Genomic DNA, 5,012 nt, shown 5'->3' on the forward strand with positions numbered 1-5,012 from the left:
GCTGTTCTTCAAGTCTCCGCTTCGGGAATGTGGAAAAAACCCAGCAACGTAGCTCTTTCTTTTACCTCTATTTCTATCCATATATAAAAGAAAGGGTTAGCAGCTGCACGCTGGGGGCAGAAGCAGACTGGCCAAGTTCGCCTCCGATGCCAGACTTTGGGGTATTGCGTTGGCACCTGAGGAGAGGCTGGTGATCCAGGCTGAGCTGGGCAGGCTTAGAAAGCGGGCAGATAAAAACCTGCTGGCGTTCAATGTAAGGTGCTCCACCTTGGATGGGGGGAGCCCTGCAGCACGCTTATAGGCTATGTTTGCTAGCACCACGCCCGAAAGGGACTTGGGGTCATGACTGACCACAAGATGAACATGAGCCCCCAGTGCGATGTCACAGCTGGTCAAGCAAACAAAACCCTGGCTTGCATCTATAGATGCTTCTCAAGCTGATCTCGGGATGTCATCCTCCCACTGTACTCGGCCTTGGTGAGGCTGCAGCTGGAGTACTGCGTCCAATTCTGGGCTCCACATGTCAGGAAGGATGTGAAGAAGCTTGAGAGAGTCCAGAGGAGAGCCACATGCATGATCAGAGGTCAGGAAAACAGGCCTCATGAAGAGAGGCTGAGAGCCATGGGGCTCTTCAGCCTGGAAAATCACAGGCTGAGGCAGGACCTGGTGGCTGCCTATAAGTACATCAGGATCTGGGAGAAAATCTGTTCACCAGAGCGCCCCAAGGGATAACAAAGTCCAATGGTCACAAACTCCTCCAGGACCGTTTTAGGCTGGACATAAGGAAAAACTTCTTTACTGTCCAAGGCCTGGAATAAACTCCCTCCAGAGGTAGGGCAAGCACCTACTCCAGACTCCTTTAAGAAGCATTTGGATGCTTATCTCCTATGACCCCAGCTGACTTCCTGCCTCTGGGGCCGGGGGCTAGACTTGATCTTCTGAAGTCCCTTCCAGCCCTATCATCTATGAAATCTATGAAAGAGCTTTGCTGCTTACATTTCTGAAGTGTAGACTTCATGTAAAAAATCACGAGAGTTGGCAACCCTGGATTCACTCATGCTGGGGGTAGAGGTCTGGCAAGGGAAGAAGGTCCCAGGAGGCAACCCCTTAGGACAGCGTTTCTCAACCCGTGGGTCACCCCCAAAAGTGGGTCATGGGAATATACAAAAGGGTGGTGAACAAACTTTAAAAGTGGATTCTCCTTTCAAGGAGAAAAATGTGGGAAATCCTGGATTTTCCTTTGCAGGCTGCCAGAGGGGCTGTTTCTGCCCCTCCTCCTCCTCCTCCTCCTCCTCCCCCCCTTCTCCCTCCCCCCAGAGAAGAGCATCCTTATTATCTATAGAGGATTGCCAGGTTGGTCCAAAAAAAGATATTACACAAATATCTGGGGTCTGGTGCATAGTCTGTGATCTTTAGGAAGAATCACTGACACTAAGGGGCACTCAGTAAAAGAAGAAATCCATGAGAACTAGTCAGGTTCTAGCATGTATGAACTGACCAAGAAATTGTAGAAATGCTATTTAAAAGAGGGTTTCATGGGTCACACAAACCTTCTTCCTTCCAGCAAACAGTAGTGGTGTAATACAAGTATTGTAGCATATTAGAAGCTCACAAAATTGACAGGTGCAAGCACCAAGACTTTCAGAAAGTTAAAATGTCAGGGCTACCTTTAGCTTAAGATTGAATTTCTACTCCTTTACTTCACAAACATGGCCATGTGAATACGGGTATACTGCTAGGGCTGAAAGATTGCTGGTGATTTTTTCCTAAAGATCATGGACTATTCACCATACCCTAGTTGGCAGAGGTCCACTGATTGCTGGAAGGAAGCATGTGTCCATTTGTGGCTATGGGAGGCAATGAAAGTGCCACCCTTACTGCCATGGACAGCAGCAACATTACTGCAACATTTCCTTCTAGTAAAACTTTCTAAGAGGGATCAAATATACATCAGCTATAACAGTACACCTGTGTGGTCATGAAAACCCCATGTGGAGGGCAGAGTGCATTTCTCTGCACCCTTGCTTTCTTGCCATAGGAAGAAAAAAAAAAGCATACCACACACCACATTCAAGCCACTTTTTGCGAAGTAGGAAAACAAATCCTTAGACCACAAGCTATAAAGTCTACCTCACAGAAAGTGTCCTCTCCAAATGGTATACCTATTCCATCAATGTTAAAAACTCAACACCAGCTTCCCAGTCACAAGACTCCCCACTTTCTCAGTGAGAGAGAGAGCTGGACAGAGAATTCCCACATCCTGCTTGTTAGGCTTCTGTCCTGGGATAGGAGGGTCTCAACTTCAAGTTCCTGCTCTGCTGACTCAGAACACCTGGCTATGGCAAGTGCAGATCTCTTAACTCTTTCTTTTGAAGCCTACATATTTTGGCTTTGACAGAACAGCCTACCTTAATACACTTCATTTAGTCAAAGAATGTTCCTACTGAGTCTAGTTTCCACCTAAAAAGCAATGTTTATTATGTTCTGCACAGGACTGCTTAATGGCACAGGTAGCAGGAATTTTTGCTTTATGGCGCATATATACCCCTGTGTCTGAACCCCTGTGTCTGAACTGACACACATCTTGAAAGAATACATCAGATACATCATGAAATCAAGTGTGTTTTGAAAAACTGGAAACAGTTTGAAAATGCCTGTGAGCAAGTAACCTGAGCATAGGCTAGAGTTTGAATGATTGTTTATCCCACCAGATGTCTTCATGCTGTAGATACTTCCCCATGCCACTCCCACTCACCCCTACTTAGATGCTTTCTATTTTGTGGTATACTTACTTAATACTTTCTGTAAATATGCATATGATGAAAGACTAATGGGAGATGCCATCACTTCTTCCTTGGCCCTTTGCCACTAAATCCTTTGGTTGACAAGTAACAAAGCTACTAGTGGAAGACCCCCAACAGATCATGTGTACCAATAATTTCTGTAGATTTAACCAAATTCATAATCTGCTCATCAGCTTTGGGGCAAAATTGTTAATTTCTTTAGAAAGTCCTCTGGCAGCCAGTCCACAGCTACCAAATGTTGAATAACATCAGTTTCATTGCATTTGTCCCTTCATTCAAGCAAGTTTATGTATTGCATGTCTTTCTTCATCTCTTACACATCAGAATCAAATAGGAACAGAGAGATATATGGAACAGACTTGTAATTTTTTCTGTAATTTTAGTGTAATTTTTTCATTTACAGTAACCCATTTTACTGATACCACATATATCATTATTACTAGAAGCTCAAGAAACATTCTAAATTATGAATGTCCAGTTTATTCCATATACATATTCCATCCACATACCAATAAAAATAAAACACAATGGTGCAATAAAAGTATTTCTGAGGTATCAAAGAGACAGTTCACTTCTGCAGTGACTAAGGCAGTAGTAAAACTTCCTTAACAGGGGCATAACAATAAACTTTGAAACAGTAATACACCATTAGATGGCAGCAATACAAAAGAGTTACATTAAAAGCCTGTGTTCAAGCAAGTAGGGTCAAAGTTAAAGGCTCTATAGGCTTTATTGACTTGCAAATAACTATTGGGTTGTAACCAATGACTTTCTCCAAGTCTTCTTCACCACTGAAGGATAAGGTAAGCAAGTCCCTGTGGATCTTATAGATCTAAATAAATTCAAAGTGCACTGCTTTGAGAACTATGGCCAGATTTGACTCCATGTATCTGGCTTCTATTTCACCCTTGAGTCCCTAAAAACTCATGAATGCATCTATTTTTGGAACATGCTGTCATCTTAGCCTTAAGACAAGATCACAAAAAATAAGCAAGCAGCAGAAAAATCCACCTACATCCTGTATTAATGGTTTTTTTGGAACCTAGTCAGAATAGAATAGGATCACACTTAGGTAAAGAATGGTCTGGCCTCCATGGGTGCTGACAGACATGTAGGCCCCTGTTCTAACTCATGGCACTTTACATAAAGTGCCATGAGTTAGAGCAACTCTTCCCGCCCCCAACATATATGTTTGCCTGCTGGGTCGGGGGAGGAGCGTGTGGGGGAGAGACATCAAGCCTGCCTGCAGGAGCCCAAGGAGCATGCTTGTAGCGAAGAAGCCACCTCTCTCCCCCAGCCCTGCTGCCCCCATCCCAGCTCCAAAGCTGTCTATAGGGAGAGAGGGGGAGCAAGCTGGGGTTTACCTGGCTTGAGCTGGAGGAGGGGACTGGGGGAGGGCTATGAGGGCGGTTGGGACTCCAATCCACCTGCCTTCCCTCCACCTCACACTGGGCAAACCCCAGCTAACAGCTTATTCCCTCTACCCTATCCCTCCTCCCCTTCCTAGTCTGATGCAGCCTGGCTCTGATCGCATGACAGATTAACCCTAGGGAACACAAGTTCCCTAAGACACTTCAAAATGTCACAGCACAGCTGTAGAGTGCTTTCAGGGGGCTGATCATGCAACAAACATAACTTCTGTCTGTGCTTCAAGTGTTTAAAAACAGAGGAGCTTGGAAATTTGTCACACATTTGACACAGAGAGAGAGAGGGAGAGAAACTATTTTCACTGAATTAAAAGTGCTCTAAAAGTGTCAGTTTTCAGATATTTTATTCAAAGCTCAATTTTGTGAACAGAAACATAGCTAAGGTTAAAATGTCTCATTCTGACAAATTAAAATGGAACGGTCTGATTTTTCATTTTGAAATAAAGCTTATTATTTTTCATATAATTCATTTTAAAGGCTGAAAAAGGCCAGAATCATTACAATGTTTCAAATGTATCAAAATAAAAGGCTTCAGTTTAGTCAAGCCAACTTTTCTTTTCCCCTTTACCCTGGAATGTTAAGGTGTTTTTGATGCTTTGGGCTTGAACCTTGTAGTTGCGTGAGAGGGCTGTTCGTGAAGGTTTAAAAGCTAAGTTAGGCAACTGCCCAGAGGAGTTTTCCATCTATTGACTCCTCTGTGAAATCCTATGAAATATGAACTTTCATTTCTACCCAGGAGAACTTTTACAATCTTTTCTCCAATGCCTGATGAAGGGTGTTT

The sequence above is a fragment of the Crocodylus porosus genome, unplaced genomic scaffold (assembly GCF_001723895.1).
Source record: "Crocodylus porosus isolate Cpor-Errol unplaced genomic scaffold, CroPor_comp1, whole genome shotgun sequence".
In the NCBI taxonomy this organism is placed as follows: Eukaryota; Metazoa; Chordata; order Crocodylia; family Crocodylidae; genus Crocodylus; species Crocodylus porosus.